Source organism: Ambystoma mexicanum, chromosome 12 (assembly GCF_040938575.1).
Source record: "Ambystoma mexicanum isolate Mex_15411 chromosome 12, UKY_AmexF1_1, whole genome shotgun sequence".
In the NCBI taxonomy this organism is placed as follows: domain Eukaryota; kingdom Metazoa; phylum Chordata; class Amphibia; order Caudata; family Ambystomatidae; genus Ambystoma; species Ambystoma mexicanum.
In genome coordinates, this window is record NC_090936.1 from 427,878,553 (window position 1) to 427,901,698 (window position 23,146).

General features: G+C 48.6%; 1 protein-coding gene across 8 annotated transcripts in view; it reads right to left on the reverse strand.

Annotated features, from left to right (window-relative positions):
- Positions 1-23,146, reverse strand: part of KDM5A (lysine demethylase 5A) — a 1,841,472-nt gene that overhangs the window by 271,024 nt on the left and 1,547,302 nt on the right. The window lies entirely within an intron of this gene.

Below are 23,146 nucleotides of genomic sequence, written 5' to 3' on the forward strand. Positions count from 1 at the left end.
CCTGTGCTTTGCTCGCCACTGCTCTGGAGGAACAGCTTCCCCTCGTGCCTAGTCTTTTGCTCAGCCCCTCAGGGGTCTCCCTCAGTCGGGCTTAGACTCCTTCACTGTCCTCAAAATAAGGGTTTTTGGACTTCAAGTCCCAGAATGCACAAGTGTTCAAATGGGATTTGTCCTGAGGTCAGGGTCTCACCACCTGCCCCTCAAAAGCCTGTGTCTTTGAGTCTGACACAGTGGAGGAGTTCTGGGTTGGGCACAGTCGGGCAGCCTCAAATGCCCCTGGGTTACCCTTTTGGATGCATAGGTTGCCCAACACACTGCAGCCTCTCTTCCAGTGCTTACAGGCTCAGTTTTCTGGCAGTCCTTTCCACTCCAAGCCTTCCAGGGTTGCTTAAGTTCTGGCTCCTTCCTCCTGGGTTCTCGGAATCCTTCAGCATCCCGACTCGCTCAGAGTGAGCCTGGGTGTCTGACCTTTTATACCCTTTAAGAGTTGATTGGAGTCAGGTGTGAGTAGTTGTCCCTCCCTGCCTGATTGTGCCGCACCTCATTATCAGGACAACATGGAGACTGTCCATAGGAATCCATTACCCATGGATTCCTATTGGTAATCCTCACGACTCCTACCTGCCTCTTCTTCCTCCCAGAATTTGGACTTCTAGAAAGTAAGGATTGTGGGGGTTGTAGATTTTCCTGTAGATCATGGAAAAACCATGTTGGTTTTCATCAGGATGAAGGGGTTAAATGATGTGTAATGGGTGAATTGATTTTCTATTGGGTTTTAGTTTCCCTGGTCAATTTCCCCTTTTTCTTACAGACAGGTATTGGGGTATGATGGGACTCTGCTGACAATATCCCATGACAACTGAGGGGATGTCAGGTAGGGGTGTATCTGAACGGGAGGAATACCATGTCTCGCCCGAGGGCGTATCTCCCATAGTCCCCAAGCACCCCCTGCCCAGGTGATCGATCCCTCCCCAAGCCACCTGAACAAAGGCTCCCCGAGAATAGCCTGGGAGAAACGCCTCACCATTCTCACATAACCTACAGCTCACATCTTCCTCTTAAAATAAGTCTGGACTACTCTGCCACTCTACCAAGGTCCTGAGCTAGTGCAGACGAATACTAAGAGTTAGGGCTCTACAAACCACTGGGATAGCTTGCTAAAGTCTTACTACCAGTAGGACTTTAGGAAAACTCCCCAACTCTTATCTCCCACTCATCCCTCACTAATACCCTCATTTCACACTCATTCACTGCTTCACTCTCACAAACTGGTACGACTCTCCCTCACAGCTACCTCTCCTTGCACAGTGCCCGAGAAATCCTCCTTCACACTCCTCTGCACGCTTTTCCCCCCAGAGCTCCACCACCTGGTCTTTTTGTCTGCCTCTTGCCTCGTTTGACTTCACTCTAACAACCCAAACGCTGCCTTTCCTTCTGCCTCCTTATATGACAATGCATTACTTACCGTAAAAGCATTTCTGATGGTTGTATCTGCTTAGATTCACATGCTGTGCATAGGTCCGACATCCAGTGGTCACTGCAGAGTATTGCATTTTGTTTTTCGTAGTCGAAAAGGGGACGTCGACAAGGCGTGTCTGTAACACTATCCCTATAGTGACGTGCGTTGTACCCATAATCCCTCACGCGTCGAGGTCCCTCTGTTTGTATTTTTCTGCCCTGAGGGAGCCTTCTAGACGTGAGTACAGAAAAGAGAGAGATATAGAAAAGGATGTCTATGTTCCTTCCATCCGAGCGGGGAGGAAGGGTGGGCGCATGTGAATCTAAGCAGATACAACCATCAGAAATGCTTTTACGGTAAGTAATGCATTGTCTTCTGATGTTTGTTAATCTGCTTAGAATCACATGCTGTGCATAGACTAGCGAGCAGTACCCGGAGTTGGAGGTGGGTTGTGAGAAGGAACAGTAGAGAAAAGATGTCTTAATACTGCTTGTCCCACCTGGGAATCAGATCTAGAGTGGGCATCTAGACAGTAGTGTTTTGTAAAGGTGTGTACAGAACTCCATGTTGCCGCTTTGCAGATGGACTCAAGGGGAACATTTGCAATGAATGCCCCAGTGCCTCGAGTAGAGTGTGCTCTTGGCTTGAAGGGTAGTTCTCTCTTAGCAAGAGTGTAACAGAGAGTGATGCATTGTAAATTTCCATCTAGATATAGTGGATTTTGAAACTGCATCTCCTTCTCTTCCTGCTGCCACGGAGACAAAGAACTGATTAGTCTTTCTCAGTGGACTAGTTCTTTCCATGTAAAACATGATAGCTCTGCGCACATCAAGTGTATGCAGGCTTTTTTCTCCTAGATTTGAAGGATTTTGAAAGAACGTTGGTAGTTCTATAGACTGGTTGAGATGGAATTTGGAGATAAATTTCGGTGCGAACCTTGGGTGTGTGCATAGAACCACTTTATCCTTGTGAACTGTTACAAAGGGGTCTAAAACCGAAAGGGCCTGTAGTTCACTTACTCTCTTAATGGAGGTAATAGCGATTAGGAAAGCAGTCTTAAGAGTGAGATCTTTAAGAGTTGCCTTGTGCATGGGTTCAAAGGGTGACCCCATGAGCCTGGTGAGTACCACATTTAGATCCCAGCCAGGAGCTGGGTTTGCTATTGGAGGGTGTATTCTCTTGGAGGGTGTATTCTCTTTACCCCTTCCATGAAGGCTTTGATTACTGGGATCTTCCACCACGATACTTTGAGTTGTGAAGTGGTGTAAGCCGAAAGCGCTGCCAGGTGTACTTTAATAGAATTGAATACTAGACCTGAGTCCAGTAAATGGGTCAGGTACAGAATAATTTGTGTGGGAGAGCAGTCAACGGGAGTGAGACTCTTCCCTCTACAACAGATGACAAATCTTTTCCATTTGCTAGAATAGCAGTGACGAGTGTTAGGCTTTCTGGCCTCTCTGAGGATGTCCATGCACCTCTGTGGAAGTTGTAAATGTCCAAATTCTATGACCTCAGGAGCCAGGCTGCTAAGTTCATGGTCTGAGGGCATGGGTGCAGTGTCCTGCCCCTGTCTTGTGACAGCATGTTGTACGGGCAGGGCAGTTTCACTGGAGGAGATAGAGACATCTTCAACAAGTGAGCGAACCATGGCTGTCGGGCCCACATAGGGGCCACCAGTATCATGGTAACTTGTTCCTGGTGCATCTTGTGCACTATCTTGTTGAGAAGGGGAGTCGGGGGAAAAACGTAAACAAATTTCCCTGACCATGGAATCGATAGACCGTTCCCCTTGGACTGGTTCTGGGGGTACCTGGAGGCGTAATCTTGGCATTGAGAGTTTTCCAGAGTTGCGAACAGGTCTATTTCTGGGAAACCCCACTGTGTGAAGACGTCGAAGACGATGTCTTCTTGTAACCGCCATTCGTACTCTACGGGCAGGGGGAAGTCTCTGCTGAGTTTGTCTGCTAGCAGATTGAGTTCCCCTGGTACATGTTGTGATAGTAGGAACATGTGTTTGAGAGCCCACTTCCAGATGTTCTGGGACAGCTTGGACAGTCCTGGAGAGTGAGTGCCCCCTTGCTTGTTGAGGTAGTACATGGCTGTGGTGCTGTCTGTGAGGACCATCACTGTCTTTCCTTGTAGGTGTTCCTGAAAGGCTTTCAGTGCTTTGAACACCGCTAGTAGTTCCAGCAGGTTTATATGCTTGGATGCTAAGCTCGGAGTCCACGCTCCGTGAGCAGTCTGATGGGATAGGTGAGCCCCCCATCCTGTAAGGGATGCGTCTGTGGTTAGAGTGGCTTCCACTGCGGGTGTGGCAAAAGTTTTCCCTAATAACAGGTTTTCTTTTGTCCACCACCGTAGCGAGAGAACCAAGGCCTGCGAGACCACCACTAGATCGTCCCATTGTCCGCTGGCCTGACACCACTGGCTGTTGAGCCACTCTTGCATTGGGCGCATGCGCAGGCGCGCGTGAGGTACCAAATAAATACATGACGCCATCATCCCTAGCAAGCGCATTGCTTTGCGTACCGTCACCTCTCGACCTGCCACATAATGGGGGATCTGAAACAGCATGTTTTGGACCCTCTCGTTGGAGGGGAAGACGAGGCCGTCCTTTGTTTGAATTAGAGCCCCTAGGAATTGTTTGATTTGGCTGGGGTCTAAGCTGGACTCCTTTTCGTTGATGGAGAAGCCCAGTTGGAACAAAAGGTCTACAGTCTTTTGGGTATTGGAGAAGCATGTTTCCTAAGAATCCCCTGTTATGAGCCAGTCTTCGAGGTAAGGGTATACCGGGATGGATAACCTGCGCAGGTGGGCCGCTGCCACTGCCAGTACTTTTGTGAATACCCTTGGTGCAGATGCTATCCCGAAGGGTAGTACTCTGAACTGGTAGTGTTTGTTCTCCATCTTGAACCTGAGGTATTTTCTGTGCGCTGGCAACATTAAAATATGAAAGTCGGCATCTTTCATGTCCAGTGTGGTCATGTAATCCCCTTGTGATAACAGTGGGATTACTTCCTGCAAGGTCACCATACGAAACTTTTGGGGTTTGACAAACTTGTTCGCTGGGCGCAGATCTAATACAGGGCGCATGGTTAAGTCCTTTTTGGGTACAAGGAAGTACACTGAATACATACCTTCTGTTACCTGAGATAGGGGGACAGCCTCTATAGCTTCTTTTTTCAGTAGCTCTTCTACTTCTTGTAGAAGAATGGTGAGGTGTTCCGGTGTCATGCGTCGGTTCCGTGGGGGTCTGTACTTCGGGGAACCGTTGAATTCGATGCAGTATCCGTGGGCTATGGTGGATAATACCCAGCGGTCTGACGATATTCCCTCCCATGCTGAAAGGAACGATGTTAGCCGGCCCCCGACCGGTGATGCATGGGAGGGGACCCGAATCTTCGGGTCATTTGTTGGTATTGGGCGTGGAACCTTTGGGGCTGGAGCTGCGACCTCTTCCCCTGCCACGGCGTTGGCCTCTTTGACTGAACTGGGTGTTGTTACCCTGGTTAGAGGGCCAGTTAGTAGCAGAGTAAAATTGCTGTTGGTTTTGCTGCTGGCGTTGGCCACGAAAGGAGCGTCTATTGCCATAGCCGCGTCTGTTAGGGGGCCTAGAAATTTGGCCAAGAGTTTTGATGGTATCAAACTCTTTCTTCGCATGTTCTAGGGCCTCATCAACTGCTTTCCCAAACAGATGTGTTTCTTCTATGGGCTTATTTATCAGGGAAGCCTGGGTTTCCGGCTTAAATCCCGAATTGCGCAGCCAGACATGGCGTTTGAGAAGTATTCCCTGAACCAGGGAACGGCCAGCCGTCTCTGCGGCATCTAAGGAGTTCTTTACGATGCCCTGGTTTACAAGAGTTCCCTCTGAGATTGTAGCTAACAGGCGTGAACGCAGGGGTTCTGGTGCGTCCTCTGCTTCGCTGCGCAGCTTGCTCCACTGTGCATCTGCGTAGCTAGCTAGTAGGGAATTATTATTTGCAATCCTATTTGAAAAGGCGGCGGACGTCGTGATTCTCTTCCCAAGTGCATAGAGCTTTTTGCCCTCTTTGTCAGGTGGTGCCTCACTAGTGGATAGTGGTACCCCTGCTCTTTTCCTTGTATTAGTAACTATGAGGGAGTCCGGAATAGAATGGCCTCTGATGTACAAAGGGTCAGAGGGCGAAGGGCTGAAGAGCTTTTCTATCCGAGGGTTGACCCCTCTGACTAAGGCAGGATTGGAAAGGGAAGGAGTTATTCTTCTCTTTATAGAAGCCAGGAGCGGAATAGACTGACTAACAGGGGCTTTTTCTTTAATAACTTTCTCTACAAAGTCTATGTCAGGAAGAGTCTCCCCTGTGTCTATTTCAAAATGCGCTGCTGCCTTGCGCAATAGTGCATTAAGTGAAGGTTGGTCATCTATGGGAGAGGTGTTTCCAATAGGTGAATCCTTGGGAGGAGAAGGGTGAAAGACATCAGGGTCTGAGTGCACTGATGGGGATTGCCAAGGCTGCACTGATGGGGATTGCCAGGGCTGCGAGGTAGCTGTATCTTCTTCGAAAGCTCCTGCACTAGTGTAAGGATCTTCTTCAAACCCCTCTTCCTCGTGTTCTTCCTCTCCACCCAAACACTCATCATCTTCCTGGAGGTATTGCTCCTCTTCAGTGAGGTCATATACGTCTGTAGAAGGGGGAAACAGCCTAGGAATTTTGACCCTAGGGTCATCCTGGGGCCATTCTCTTGGTCTTTTGGGTGTGGGTGGGTTTTGGTTTCCCAAAAACCTTTCCATTTTCTCCATACAAGAATGGAGTCTTTCAAGGGTCTCATGGGGGACCCCTGAATATTCTAGAGGGGGGAAATCAGTGTTTTCACCTTCAAAACGCTTAGAACGCTCCCACAACATCGAAGAAAGGTTTCCGTCGCCATCTGAAAAGCCCTCTGGTAGTTCCGAAGTGCCCTTAGATGAAAGGGGCAGTTCCTGGCTACTCTTATGCTTTTTCGGCGTTTCTATAGCTTTTTGTGCGGTATTCGACGTTTGTTTCGTCGTCTGCTTACGTGTGTCTTCGGAAACAATTCTCGCCAGGCTCTCGACAACGAGTTTGTCAGTAGAGGACTCTGGTGTCGACGTTGCCTGCGTTACGCGTTGTTCCTCGACGGCCGCTCTATGGAGCGTTACGTCGGATCATTTTGGGGTAGCGCCCGTGTTTGATGAAAGCCCAATCGCTGGTCGCGACTGCGTTTGCGGGTGGGGCTTGAGACCCTTACGGTCTGAGGTAGACGCGGGAGTGCCCTGCGTCCCCTTCGGCGCTGATGGATCCTTCGTCTTCGATGAAGAAGAGCCGTGGGTTGTGTGCTTAGGCCTATGGGGTCTGTGTACGTCCCTGTCGCCGGGGTGTTCATCCCCATGAGCAGGGCGTGAGCCGAGCCCGTCGGGGCCGGGGACGGACGTCGAGGAGCGCGAGCGCTCCTTCTCGGGGTTAATGACTTCCATAACGGACGTCGAGTTATCACCCTCCTCGTCACTTTCTGTAACAGCGGCGGCGGGTGAGGAAACTGACTTCGACATAGCGTAGTCCGCCCACCTCTTAACTTTGCGTTCTTTAAGAGTTCTTGGTTTCAAGAGCTTACAGGCCGCACAGCTGTCCTCCTTATGATCGAGGGGCAAGCAACGATTACAGAGCTTGTGTTTGTCCTTCCAAGTGTATTTGCCCCTACAGCGTGTGCAAAACTTAAAAGGTGTCCTCTCCATAACTGAGGCAATAATAACTGGTGATAACAACCCCAAGGGAAAGATAGGGGAGAAAGAAAGACATTCTCAAAGAGAAGATAAAGTTCGAACCCCCACTCTCCCTACTGTATGTTGGCTGGCGAGGCCAGGCCACGTTTTCGGCAGCGCCGAACGATCTCCTCCGTCTCTTCCCCTCCGTCGAAAACTTGCTCGGCGGAGAAACAGCTTCACAGCTAACGTCGAGGGGAGGGATCCTTAACAATATAATAAGTATAATTAAGGACCAAGGTCCGTAGTAAGTATTTGCAATGTCTCTCTAGGAGCTCCGCGTAAGACGACCAGATGCTGGGCGGAACAAAACAATCTGAGGGACCTCGACGCGTGAGGGATTATGGGTACAACGCACGTCACTATAGGGATAGTGTTACAGACACGCCTTGTCGACGTCCCCTTTTTGACTACGAAAAACAAAATGCAATACTCTGCAGTGACCACTGGATGTCGGACCTATGCACAGCATGCGATTCTAAGCAGATTAACAAACATCAGAAACTATGATTCTGTCTCCTGCTTCGCTTCCATTGGCTACAGAGCTCTCCTGACTCCAAAAACCAATTTGTGCCTGTTTTTCCCCAGAACTGTCATACAGGTGGGGAAAGGAAGCCCAGCCCCTTTTCCAGCAGCCTGGTGTTGTAGCAGTCAGGGTGCAGGCTTCTTGTTCTCTCTGTGCTTTTCACAGTTGTTGGTAAGGTTTGTTGCCAATTCAATTTGGGGAGGGATTCTACGTCTCCCTGCCTCTCTGCAGTCTCTTCTCAATCCCCGTTTTCTTTCCTGATAGTGCCCCCCCACCCCAATCCTGCCAATTTCCCTTGGGTCTACCTGGGGTTGTTTGGTTGGTTGTTGGGGGTCTCATTTCGATTTTGCAGCAACATATCCAGTCCATTTCGTGACTGTTCTTGATTCTATTCACCTGACAATGGTTCCGAATTTTTCATTTGCTTCCATGTGCATTGTGTGAGCTACATTTCTGAAATGGAAAAAAGGGACCACTTACCAGATAAAAGTGCTGGGAGGCATTTTGCGGCAGGGCGGCACCAGTATCCACATGCAGGGCACATGAGTGTCTCAGAGCATGGATAGTTGCTCCCCTGTTTACCCCTTCTTCCCCGAGAGGATGATGATCCTGTTATCACGCTGTTAGGACAGTTTTTGTAAAGTCCTACCAAGACTTCATAAAAAGCATATCTGAGTCAGTACATAAGCTCCACTCTTAGTATAACGCTGTACCACCTGAGAACGTTTAGAAAGCATGGACAGAGCAGCCAGGCTCATCTTAGGAGGGATAGAGGGCTGTAGCTTGGTACAAAGAAATTGTAGCATACATATGGTCCACAGAAACACTATGTATTGTAAATATAAAGGATTTATTTAAATACAAGTAGACCAAGATAAATCATGGGTAAGTATGTACTATATCATATAGACACAATCATAAAAACCAACTAAATACCTATGGTATACAAACCAAGGAACAACATTTTTTAGAGGAGCATGAAGCAAGTTAAGGTGAGCCAAACCTAAGGTTATACATTCAGGATAATATATTATTCTTGGGGAATAAGACCAGGTTAGATATACTTTTAGACTACAATCAGTATTTTAAGACTAGTTAACCCTGTCAGTCATGCAGTGACACTCCGTTATGTAATCACACAATAAACCAACCCTGTTAACAAGCATACTCGTTGCAACATTACTTTTTAAAACTCAGTTCACAGCTAGTAAAACTCATTTTCTTGAGGTGCCTCACACTTCTCAATGGTAAGTATGAACAAACAATAACTTTTTTTCACAACACAGCTGCCCCATATATCAATTAATAACAAGATATTCAGTAAGTAAGAGCATGACGTTTCTGCATTACATGTCTATACAATGAATTGGCACGTTACATACTTTTTGAGGTCTCCTCATCAGAAAGTGAATTGCGCAGGTATGTTCTGAATAAAGTCCAAATATCTTTCGCCCTGTTTGTAGTGGGTGTCATTTTTACATACGTTTCTTCACATTCACCGACGTATGCTAGTTCTCGGAGAAAGTGATCTATGCGTGGGGCATGGGCCCTTTTCCATGCTTGAAGTATGCATTTCTTTCCCACTACACATGCAACATTGAAAAGTCTTCTAGTTTTTTCCGATATTTTCCCTATATCACCAAACAAGAATTTTTGGGGTGTGAGGTGAGCTGAGATTTGGTTCATTTCCTCCAGTATCCCCGCCATCTCCTGCCAGAACACAGTGATCAGTGGGCATGCCCAGTACATATGACATGTGTCCGCCATGGGGTTTCTGCATTTCTGACAGCTTGCGGATATAGTGTCATTGAATTTTGCCATTTTAACCGGGGTATAATGGAGTTTATTTAATACCTTAAACTGTATTAGCCTGAGGCCCGCATTTAACGACACCTTTTTAGATAGGAGGCAGTATCTTTTCAATTTTTCCTCTTCGATAGTTATGCCCATGTCCGTTTCCCAAGAGGTTTTACTCTAATTCAGTGGTTGCGTCTGGGTTTGTATTATATTGTATAACTTTGATATGCCTGTACCAGTTTCTGAGTATAGGGACTGAAAAAATGCTTGCAGGGTGGCTCCTCTGGGAATGATGGCCATCTTTTTTTAAATGTTGATTTCATACGGTGATATTGTAAGGTGGCTAACTGACCTCCTCCTACAGTATCTGCAAAGTCTTCTGGTGTAATGAATCTCCATTTTGGGAACATGTCTCATTTTAATCTCATGTTCCGGGACCCAGTTCTTGTGTATCCTTATGTCATATTTGGGTTTAATACCTGGGAAGTTCCACAATGGGGCCTGTGAATAGTAGGGTGTGTCTATTTGTAGTTGCCCACGCCGTTATCATGGTGGTTGCCGGGTCATATTTGCATTCGTCTTTGTGAATATTATTGAGCGCAGGTCGGTCGGACGGACCGAGTGTCGCTCAATGGGGATGTGTGGTGCACTATCTGTCGGGTCCTGCCAGTATTTAGCATATTGTGCCTGAGCTACAAGGTAGTACAGTTCGAAGTCAGGTGGAGCTATACCACCCATTTCATAGGGTTGCACAAGTTTCTCCAATTCAATTCTGTTTGCCCCGCCGTTCCATATGAACGTTGTCGCCATGGATCGCAGGTTATCAAAGAATGGTCTTCCAGGCCATATTGGGACATTGCTGAACACATATAGGAGTTTGGGAAGAACCACCATTTTGAGCAATGCGATACGGCCAATGAGTGAGATCGAGAGTCTGGCCCATATTTGTAGCTTGCCGTGGATCACTTGTAGGTGGTGTTCGTAATTGTCAATGTATAGGGCCGTCCTAGCTTTAGATACGAGGATTCCCAGATATCTAATATTATCGGGGGACCATCGAAGACCATGTGTATGAGTCGGGCAGGTCGTGGCGGGTGTTAGTGGGATTATCTCGGATTTTAAAATGTTTATTTTGTATCCAGAGTATAACGCAAATTTATCCATGACTTCCAGCATGGGGGCGAGATTTTTCTCCGGTTCACGTATATATATTTAAAACAATGTGTCGTCCGCATACAGGGATATGGATTGGGTGCTTCCGGCCATCTTTATACCTCTCTGCCTCTGCTCGTCTGACCGCGGCGGCCACTGGTTCTAATATTGAGGGCAAAAAGAATAGGAGAGAAGGGGCAGCCTTGCCTTATGCCTCTGCCCAGGCTGAAGCTGTTGGATAAAGTGTGGTTTGTGAGGACCGTGGCCTTTGGAGAAGCATATAATATTTGGATACACCGGATAAAGTATGGGCCTAATCTGAATTTCTCAAGTACTGTAAACGGGTATGGCCTGGATACCGAGTCGAAAGCCTTCTCGGCATCCAATGACACAGCGACTGCTTGAGCCTCAGGTTTAATCTGCACCATAACTCGGACACACTGCGCAAGTTTAAAGCCGTGGATCTTGTTGGGATAAAACCAGACTGGTCGGGGTGTATTAAGGTTGTCATCTTGGGTAGTAATCTAGTTCCAAGTACTTTTGCGTATATTTTAGCATCTGTGTTGATTAATGTATATTTTAGCATCTGTGTTGATTAATGAAAGAGGGCGAAAGGAGGACATTTCGTGGTAGGGGTGCCTAGGGTTCAGTAATACTGTGATGATTGCCTCTTTCATTCTGTCCGGGAGTGAGCAGCACATCATTGCTTCCCCCCATACGAGAGTTAGGACTGGGGAGAGTTCTGAGGAGTATTCCTTGTATAATTCTGCACCCAATCCGTCTGACCCCGGGGCTTTTACAGACGTCAGTGATTTGATCGCTTAAGAAATTTCCTCACTGGATATTGGTTGTTCGAAAGCCAAGGTGTTGTCTGTTGACAGTTTTGGGAGCGTAATATTGTCTAAATAACCCCTCAGGTCTGCCTCAACACCTGTATCGTGGTTTGAATACAGGTCAGTGTAAAATTTGGTAAATTGTGCATTTATCTCTTCTTCCTCATTTTTAACTTCCCCAGTTCCCGTTATAATACTTGTGATAGGGGTACGGTTCTGTTTGTTCTTTAGTAAACAGGCTAACAGGTGCCCTGCCTTATTACCCTCTTCGTACCTGTGTGCACTGACTGGTGCAACCATGTACTTATGTTCCTTTGTTGCCAATTCGTTCAATTTCGAGGGGGGGTAGTATTGATTTCGGATAGGGTCCTTTTATCTTGTGTTATGCTGTAGTTGAGTGTTTTTAGGTGCTTCTCCGTTTGTTAGTTCAGATCTGACTGTTTTTATAAGTCCCGTTGTCTTAGATATTATGTTCCCCTTATCCACATTTTGAAGGTTTCCCATATAGTAGACCATTTGTCCACCAATCCCTTGTTCATACTAAAGAATTCTTCCATTTCTACATCTAGTGACTCTACCACATTCGGGTCTTTAATGATGTTTGGGGGCATTCTCCATCTTCTAACTGGGGTTTAACGTTCTGTATTATTACCTCTATAGTGACTGGGGAATGGTCAGATAGTGTACAGGGGTGTATGTCACAGTGCTTTACCGAGTTGGCCAAATGGGAAGAGATAAACCAATAATCTATCCTTGACTGATGAGTGGCACGTATACTGTCTCTCCAACGGGTGTAAACCTCTCCATGCATCAACAAGGGCTAATTGTACTAGGCCCTGATGTAAAACAGTAGCTGATCTTGGTGAGGCGTCTCTGCTTGTCAGAGGACCTATCCAGAGTCACATCGAGTATGGTGTTGAAATCCCCTCCCCACAATATACATGCATTCACTGCTAGGCCAATTTCAGCGATCACGTTTACATAAATGGCAGGGTCGTCCGTGTTCGGCCCATAGGTATTCACTAGGATCAATTCCTCATTCGCTATTCTGCCCCATATGATCACATGTCTGCCTTGCGGGTCAATTTTACTTTTCTCGGTCTTGAAGCCCAAAGAGGAGTGTATCAATGTGAGGACTCCCCTGTTCTGAGATGAATATTCGGTGTAATGTCTATTGTTACCCCATTGTCGTAAAATACCATTGTTGACATTATGTAATGCGTGCGTTTCTTGCAGCATCGCAATGTGCGGGTGGTGTCTGTTGATATAAGCCCCAACTTTGCTGGATTTTGATCTATTATTAAGCCCGCGGACATTCCACGTAAGCAGTTTAAGCTTCAGCTCTGTACATGGTCTTGTATATCGTGCCATTCTTTCATGATCAAGTAACACTTTAAGAGGGGAGCCATTTCCCTGTATGGTACAGCTTCTGATGGTGTGATTGCAATTTTTAAACATTTCAACTTTGACTTCAGGTGCCCAACAGGGGATCTCAGGTGGTCGTCTTATTCTTCCAACCGTAAAGCATGTCTCTATCTGTCCCATGCCAAACTCTCTTTCCCCGATATCCAACAAAACAATGCTCTGCGCCCTGTTCCCACCCCCACCCACACCATCAACCCCAACCTGATGATGACCCCTCATTGCTAACTTGTGGAACTTCCCGGGGGAGCGTACGTTTGGGCCACAGCCCCTGTAGCCGAGCGCATCTCATCTGGCTCATAACTCTGGTCACCATTATTACACAGTTAAGTTAGTAAAGGATATTGTGGTGTTGCCTTCAGTCGTTGGGATTCCTCATCTCTCCCACCGGTTGTTGTAGGTCGTTTTGATCAAGGACGCCCCTTTGCGGCGGTAGGGGAATGGAAGCCTCTTCATAGACCATTGCCGCAGCCGGGGTTTCAAAGAACTGTGCACGGCCACCATGTTGTATTCGCAGCTTTGCAGGAAATAGCAGGGCGTAGGGGACCTTCCTCAGTCTAAGTGTTCTTTTGATCAGCTCGTATGATCGCCTTTGAGTTTGGACTCCTGCTGCGAAGTCGGGGTAAAAGTGGATGTTGTCGCCACCGTGTCGCAGAGGGCCCATTTCCCTGGCCAGCCGTAGCGCCGCATCTCTGTCTCTGTAGTTAAGCAGCTTGCCGATGACCCTTGCTGGGGGGGGGGGGAGGGGGGTGGTGCTCCCGGCTTAGGCACTGGGGACAGGGTGCTGTGCGCCCTTTCAACCAAGAAAGGCGGGGAAAAGGAAATCAAAAACTAAGCAAATCAGGGAAAGCAAAACCCTATTATACTTTAAGACACAACGTATTTCAATGCAAGTAATTGACCTATGGGTACATAACTATACGCTATCTAATAATAATAATAATAATTTCGCATTTATATAGTGCTACGAACCCTCAGGTATCGGAGCGCTGCTTATTATTACCCACGGTGTGTGGTGCTCATTTATCGACCTCGGAAGGATGAAAGGCTGAGTTTGGCCCTGCCGGGATTCAAACCTGCGTTAGAAGGCTCTGCACGGATGTCAAAGCAAGCGCTCTACTCGCTGTGCCACTTGACCGGCTAGTTATAGCTTGTATACTTTTAAGTAGTGTATAGTACACTTTCTAAAGTAAGTAAGAAGTTACCAACACTATTTTAGAATAGCAATAAAGCAATTCAGGGAAGCACAACCCAGGGTTACAAATTTAGAGGCGCAGCAGCTATTCAAGGTGTGTAAGGCTTATATACTTTTAAGAGGAGCTACCAGCAACTCAAAGACAAGTATTAACTCAAAGTGTTTTAGATCTGTATAAATCAGACCAGGGAAAGCAAAATCCAATTATGCACTAAGAATGACACAATGTTATTCAAGGCAGGTAAACCCTATTGGTAAGCTTTTACACTAATTCAGTTAAGCAATGATAAAACAGTACCAACATGTATTACTTTTTAGAGGCAGGGGCACCATTCAAAGTTAGTAATTATGCACTTTTTTGGAGGGGCAGAATGCAACTCAAGCGTAAGCCTAAACTTAATGATACTTTGTAACTTCTTTCACAGAAATTCAGTTACCACATTAACTCAAGCAAGTAAGTACTTTTACACTTGATATACTTTCAAGGCAGAATCCTTATCTTATAAAGTCCTTTCCTATTATATGCATGACTGATCTCAGAGGCAATTGGTCTAGGTGCTAGTCTCTGGGTAGTAGTCGTTGCATTTGGGACCCCCCACGTCGATTGAAAGGAAGGGTTACATCAGGCTCCAGTTACACAGCAAGCTCCCCGGTCGCTGGAAATAGCTACAGATGTCTTCTCTTCATCTTCCTCTTCGGTTTCAGCTCCAGTGGTCGACTTGTCAGCAGCTTCCAGGTTCGGAGTATTTATCAGGAACTACAGCAAAACCTCTGCAATCCCTCCCTGCAATTTACAGAAAGGGGAGGTCTGGGTGTCCAACCGGGGCAGTCTGGCTTTCCAATTAGGACAGCAAGCACCCCCATTGGGACTTGGTTCCTTTCAGGCAAGGTGAAAGACAAAAGGCTGCAGAGTTTTGGAATCCTCCCTCACTTCCTGCCTTCTCAGAGACTCTGGAGCCTGGGCATGGAACACAAATGATTCCCACTGAAGACAAAACTTCCACGGATGTTGTGCCCACCTAGAATGGCTGGGGAAAACCTCAAACAACTAGCAGCATGGTGGCCCTTCTGTGCATTACGGAGGCTGATTTAACAGCCTGCGAGTAATACGGCTAAAAAGTCACTATGGTAGAACCACTGCCACCAGCCATTCAAGTAAACTTGCAATTGTAACAATATGTTTTCATGGTAAGTAAGAAAGGGGGATACATTGTATCCCCCAGCACTCCACACAAGGTGGGCGTGCTGGCTCACTTAAATCAATGTAAAGGGGATGTGAATCCCACTTTACCTCAGAGGAACAGTAGTTCACCCAAGAAATAAGAGAATTAAAGGGAAGCCACTGCATTTAAAATGCTGTGTGCCGCCATATATTACAGTCAGTCCAAAGTTATAGGAAACTATAACTCCAATGAGACTATGGAGAGACATAAAAAGGTCATCCATAAAAAGAGTAAAAGACTAGGTGAGAGGGGAAAAAGATTCCCACTTACCTAGGGACAAGGTAAAATAATTACCAAGCCCATGCACAAAGTTCTGGGGTTGACAAAGATCAGGAAGATTTATCACTGAAAAGAAAATATTACCCAAAACATCCACACAAAGCTGGGGTGACCACAGCAGTCTAATCACACATTTCAAAATGTTTGCACGCTCCCAGTTTTTAGAGGCCAGCTTCACTTATATTTTTACGGGCATCAACACAGGCAGACAGGGATGTGGATGAGGTTTATGAAGACCTTTATCGGTTACCCTGGATCCCACGTTCAGGGAAGCACTGTGAGCTCTGAGTCAGATGTCACGTGGGCAAAAAAGGAGGCTGTTCCCTGAGAAATATTTACAGTAAGAACCACAAAGACTCTAAAGTCACCAGACAGCCATTTTTCTTCTTCTCAGGGAGAAAGTTGCTACTAATATGCTAAAATGGCTACACCGATATCCAGCCTCTAAAAATCAAGAGCTGCCACCAAGCAAAGCAATTGTGTGGGTTAAGAAAACGCACAGGGACAAAAAGGGACACCTCTTGGGTGCCTCAGCTCTGGCAACCTTATAGGCTATCAAAGCAGCACATATCATTTGTTTAATTTGGTTTGGGATTTTTAAAGGACATCTACACAAAATCAATTGCTTCTAGAAGCTTCAGAGAACCAGTCATTCATGAAAATAATGCCCAATTAGAATAGCAGGGTTTTAATGGATTTTCTAATTGCCATCAACTTGGTAATACTGCAGCTCAAATGGATGTCATTCCATACTGAGTGGGCCTGATTGGATAATATAATCTCTCGCATCCTTTTGGATCTAGAAGGCGGCAAAGTCAACAGCACATGATTGGCAGATGAAAGAATTATTTAGAGTATAAGGCTTACGTTTGGCGGCAAGGTAGGGAAGAGCTAGGCCATTCACATGTTTAAAAGTACGTTGGTAAAACCTAAAGAAGATGCTGCTGTGCAGAGGCAGTCCGTGTAGTGAGTGATGAAGATGGCTACTAGGATATCATTCCTTAAACAGAACATAAGTCAGAAGGATACATTCCAGATTGAAGTTGTTAGATTGATTACGTTGTCAGGCCCACTCAGAGGGCACTGGAATAGTGCAATGGGGAGTTGGTTGGGCAGCCTACAACCTAGGTGATGACATGAAGGATTGACAAGCAATGCCAGACAACGCTAACAGAGCTGGTAAAAAAAAGCTAAGAAATGGTGCATCTGAGCTCACATTAGGTTCCCAGAAAACATCTGGCATCCACTCAATGATTTGGGGGCTGCCACAATCAAACTTTCCTGGGATTTCATTCAGGATGCGGATTAAAACATGCAATCTAGACATTTATTTCCGAGTTGAGTATCTACTCAGCAAACTGGTGAGTGCCGAGGCTGTCAGCAGTGTGGGCAGAGCGGAAGATTTGCAGGGACAAGTTTAGCAGTGTTGTAGTCATGGGTAACTGTCTGTAGGCTATTCCAGCTGATTCTGCTGCTCCCAAGGCTCAGCAGTTCTAGCATCTAAGGGGGAGATCCCTGATGGGCATAGACCCTTGGGAACAAAGCAAAGAGTTCGGGATTTCCGTGGACCAACCAGTTGATGTACAAGGAACAAGTTAATTTCCTGTAACTTTTCTCCAGCATGGGTCTGGCACAGATTCACATGCTCATGAATATTCCCAGTCGTCAGGCTGGAAATCCTCAGTAAAAGAAAAAACAGTTTCGTTTTCGTTTCTAAACTGTCTTTCTCCTATAATCCAATCACTGAGCACTGGGTCATACTGCCTGCAGCCAATGACTGCCCTCTACCTAAGCCCCTCTGGCAGCCATCTTCACATTTGGTAGCACGTAAAGTGGCAGTAGGACCAAGAGAAGAGTCGCAGAGGGGCACGCGGGAGGGTTTGCATGTGAATCCATGCCAGACCAATGCGGAAGAACAACAGTTACAGGTATGTAACTTGTTCCTTCTCCAGCATGGGGTCTGGCATGGATTCACATGCTCATGAATAAAGAATACATAGCAGTACATACATGCACAACCACGGGAGGTGGCAAAGCTCAACAGAAGCAATCCGCACCAGGCTCACCTTCAAGCGAACAGGTTGCGCAGCACTGCTTGGCCGACTCTGGACTCCTCCCTGGAATTCCTGTCGATGCACTAGAAATTCGTGAAGGTGTGAGTCGACCTCCACGTAGCAGCCCTGTAGATTTCCAGCAGGGGCACACCAAACAGGACCGCCGTTGTAGCAGCGATCACTCTGGTAGAATGGGCTCTCGGACGGCCAGGCAGCGGTCGGTTTGCCAACCGGTGACAGTGAGTGATATAGCCGGAGAGCCACCTGGAAATTGAAGCCTTGGACAGGGCCTTAAAATGGTTCACATTACCAAAGTTCACAAAAAGCGGAGAAGTTTTCCAGAAACACTTCGTTCGGGCCACAAAACTTCAGCGCTCTAGCCACATCCAGCGAGTGCAAAGGCCTTTCAGGCGGCGACAAAGGCATCAGAAAAAAACAGGCAACACCAAGGACTCGTTGAGATGAAATTCGAACAGGACCTTGGGCATGAAGGAGGGGTGCGTGGACAGCACCACCCTTGTCTTGTGAAAAGTCAAGTAAGGCCACTTGCATGACAGGGTCTGGATCTCACCACATGTCTTGCAGAGGTGATGGCCACAAGGAACGCTGTCTTCCATGACAAACTTGAGCAGAGCTGAATGCATAGGTTCGAATGAAGCCCCCATGAGCCTAGTCAGCACCACATTGAGTCCCGGCGCCGGGCCAGAGCCTTCACCGGCGGGAACGAGCGGAATAGTTCCTTAATCAACTCATTAACTAGACTGTGTGACCACAGTGAAGACCGTCCCAGAGATCTGGTGTAGCGGGAGATAGCCACCAGATGTGCGTTGATGGAGGCGTGAGCCAGTCCTGATTTAGCCAATGACAGTAAATACGGAAGTACCTGAGGGGCCTTGACCCTCAGAGGGTTGATCTTCTGGGAACGTCACCAAATCGTAAAGCACTTCCATTTGTGTCCGTAGCACTTCAAAGTAGACGACACCCTGGCCTTGGCGAGTACCTCCTTGCAGTCCGCCCGAAGAACGTGCCCACTGAACTCTAATGCTGCAGGAGCCAAACCTTCAAGTTCAGAGACCCCGGGTCGTGGTGCAGAATTGCGCCTCTTTCCCTGGCGAGAAGATCCGCGACCACTGGTAGCTTGACTGGATGGGATGCCGACATGCTGAGAAAGTCCGGGTACCAGATCTGCCTCAGCCATGCTGGTGCGACGAGGATCATCCTGCACCGGTACCGTCTGATTTGATTGATAACTCGAAGTAGTCACGGGAACGCATACAGAAACAGGCCTTCCCAAGGGAATGAGAATGCATCCCCCATGCTCCCCGGCTGGGGGAACCTGCTGGCAAACCTCTGGCACATTCGTTGCTGTCGCAAACAGATCGATCTGGGGACTGCCCCATTTGAGGAAAAGGTTGTCCACTTGATCCGGTCGAAGTGCCCACTCGTGGCAAGAGCGCAGCTCCCTGCTGAGTCGGCGACTGTGTTCTTTACTACTGGCAGGTGAAACAGAATGAGCAACATTCCCTGGGCGACGGCCCATTGCCACAAGTCCTGCTTCCTTGAGAGCGCTGGGGATCTGGTGCCCCTCCCCCCCCCCTGATTCCGGATGTAAAACATCATGGTGGTATTGTCCATGAAGACCCTCACCACCTTGCCCTTGAGGGATGGCAGAAACTACCCAAGGGCCCAAAACACTGCCTGTAGTTTCAGTACGTTGATGTGTAGTGTCTTCTCCTCCGGCAGCCACAGGCCTCTTGCATGAAAGTGTCCGGTGTGTGCTTTCCATCCCTCCATCAGCTCTCTTGGTACGGGGGCCTCTGGAAATCCATGCACACGCCTCGCCACCTTATCGCTTGACGGAACCCCTCGTCGAGCGTGATCCCGTCCTGGAAGCCTCCAGACACCTGGACCCAACAGGCATTGAGGAATTCCTGCACCGGGCGCATCCGCAACCTGCAGAGCCGAATCAGGTATATGCACAACGACATCATGCTGAGAAGAGACTTGATAGTCCTGACCGTAGCGACCTTCAGTGCCATCAGTCGTTGCACCTTGCCCAAGATGGCGGACATCCTTTCCTCCGACAGTGACGACAGGCATGACACCACGTTGAGCCTGGATCCCAGGAACAGCGCGTCCTGCAATGGAATCAATCAGGACTTTGCATAATTCACAGAGAACCCCAGGTCCGTCAGCAGCTGGACGGTCCTTGCCATGTGGTAGACGGCAATGTCCTGCGATCTGGCCCGGATGAGCCAGTCGTCCAGGTAAGGGTAGACGTGGATCCCTTGTAGTCGTAGATGGGCCGCCACCAGAGCCAGGCACTTGGTGAAGACTCTGGGCGCTTACTTCAGTCCGAACGGAAGAGCCTTGAATGAGGAAGCGCAGGAACCTGCATTGTCTTTTGTGCATGGGGATGTGGAAATAAGCATCCTCTAGATCCAACGACGACAGAAAGTCCCCCTCCTCCATCTGGTTGAGCACATGCTGCAGTGTAACCATGCTGAACTTATGGGACTTTATGTACTTGTTGAGTCGTCATAGGTCGAGAATGGGCCTCCAGCCCCCAGTCTCCTTTCTTACGAGAAAGTACCTTGAGTAAACTCCAGAGCCCCGGAGTCGCTGTGGAACCAGCTCTATCGCCCCTTTTCGTAGCATGGCCCGAACCTCCAGCAGAAGCTGAGGGATATGATTTTCCTGCCGGGCCACCGGTGGTATTTGCAGACACTTTAGTTGAAATTCCAAGGTGTGTCCGTGGGTGAGAGCGTCCAGCACCCATCAATCGGTGGAGATGGTCTCCCACATGTGGATTATGTTCGCCAGCCAGCCTCCCACCGGGGTGGATGGGTGGGGGCCCGATGTCCTGGCCAGTTCAATCTTGCTTGGAGGTCGCCGGGCTGTCTTAGGGCTCTTGATGACGGCAGCGGCCACCTCTGAAGGCCTTCTTGGAGCGACCCGTTGGCTTTGTGGGTCCAAGATCAGGAGGATTGGCGGTAAGAGGATAAGCCCCCGCCGAAACCCCTTAAAGACCTGCTGGACTTCACTCCTGAAGAACAAAAGGACAGCTGGTGCTGCTGCAAGGTGCCCAACGCACGGGCCGTCTCTGTGTGTCGCACTTGATGGCCTGGAGGGATTCACCGATGGCTTTCGGAACAGGTTGTCTCTGACTAACGGCATGTCCAGGACCCTCGTCTAGACCTCCTGCCTGAAGTTGGTGGCTTTGAGCCAGCCACAACGGCGAAGGCAAACAACGTGTCTGTAATGTCCAGTGACACAGTGATGGCGTGGTCCGACGCCACTTCGCCTTCCTGGAGGATCTCCTAAGCCTCGACCTGCTTGTCATCAGGGAGGAAATCCAGGAGCAGAGCCATCTTATACCAAAGCTTCCGGTCCTATCTGGCTACGAATGCCAAGGCGTTGGCTGTTTTCACCATCGTCGCCACCGAGTAGATCCCCTTTCTACCCATGGAATCAAATTTCTTCCCCTCATTGTCCGGTGGTACAGATGAAGGTGATGAACTGGACGACGACTTCTTGGCGGCCACCGAGTCCGGAGACTGTTGAGACCGCAGGCACTTGGGAGCAGACTGCGGCACCCGGTACTTTCTCAAGCCAGTCTCTCTTCGCTGGAGCTGAAGCAGGGGTCTTCAGCAATACCAGCCCCTCATCCCAGACATCGTCCAGGAGCGGTACCGACAGGATTGTCTTCCTCTTCGCCTCCGGGCGTTGGTACAGGAAGCCCTCCTTTTCCTGAGAAAGCTCAGATGCCGGGGCAATCATGGAATGAAAAGATCCCACCCCGTCCGGTGGAGAGGCTCTCGACGCCGGCGATGCAGGGTCTCCCAGCCTTGCGTCATCGTCCATATCCGTCGTTGCTGTGCCCGTCCCTGGGGGATGGGGGGGTGGGGGTTTAGGGGGGGCAGCGACAGTTGGAATGGGGGCATAGGGTGCCTCCTCCTCCTCTTCCCCAGTGGCAGCCCCGGTGTCAACGGGACAACCGGTGGTGCCGCTGGCACTTGTGGAGTCATCAGCAATCTTCTCTGAATCTCAGACACCAGTGTGTGGAGTGTCGAGAGGATATCCTGCGACAAATCCCTAGGAGGCACCTGGGGAACAAGGTCACTGGGCCCAGGGCCAATGTCGTCATCCCAGTCAATGGTATCGGCGTAGTCACCGCTGCCATTGCCTCCGGCGGGCCTCTCAGACGTTTCCATTGTTGTTGTCGTCACCACCGTAATCTCATCCTCGTTGGACAAAGAAATGTCTGTGTGCCCTGGAGTTCTCCCCCCCCCCCCTTCTTCGGTGTTGAGGAGTCTTTCTTGGGCTGAGGTCTGGCATCCTTTTCTCTGGAGTCTTTTCTATCGGCTTGAATGAAGACTCTCCTGAACGGGGTCAGTCTCTTTTGCCTTCAAAAGGAAGGCTACCACAATCTCAATCGAGGAGGATGATTTGGCCTGGACCACCTGGGCCTTCATAGGCAGCTCAGACTCCTTGTCCTGCTTGGCCTTCTCCTTCACGGGCGGTTCAGGCACCTTACACTGTTTGGCCTTATCCGGTGTTTCCGGCAGCTTCCCTTGGGTAGCTGACTTCCTCTTGGATGAAGAGCTGGAGCGGTGGCTGGAGGACGATGGGGACGACAAACGCGCCCTGACAGTCGCGGGATGTGCTTGAGAGGCAACCCCGATGGAAGCCGACTTGCGGTGCTTGACCTTGTGTTGGGCCCCCGCGGATGGAGCGCTCTCCAAGGACTTAGAAGCCTGCTCAGGTTTGCTGGATCTGGAAGAGGCATGCCCCTGGGAATCACCCTATATAGAGGCCCTGTTCTTGAGCCACGCATCCAACCGGACGTGCCGATCTTTCATCGTGCGCTTGGTGAAGCCACAGCAAATCTCACAATCTTATTCTGTATGTGTCGGGTGTAGACAATACAGGCAACTGGGAATGCTCATCATCCAAATAAACATTCCGCAAACCGCAGCTAGTGCACAGCTTGAGGGAAGCTCCGTCCTTCTCCTCTGACATGATCCGGCGCGGTGTAGGACTGAAGACTTCTGGAAGCTTCCAAGAAGGACACTTGACGATTTCTGCCCTTGAGGGGCGATGAAAGATGCCGAAAAACGGGTCGCCGTTAATCGCAAGGATGAATGATGGAGCACACGCTCAATTGACCGAAAAAAATAGAATTTCCTATCACAAAAAGTGAAAAAACGCAGAAAGCTCAAAGAGCAAAACGTGAGGACTCAACACTTGAACGTGCAGAAAAAATCTGAAGATGGCTGCCAGAGGAGGGGCTTAGGTAGAGGGCAGTCATTGGCTGGGGGCAGTATGACCCAGAGCCGAGTGATTGGTTTATAGGAGAAACACTGTTTAGAAACGAAACTGAAACTGTTTTTTCTTTTACATGGCCAACATGTGATCTGAAGTGACTCTAGACTTCCACCAGAAATATCT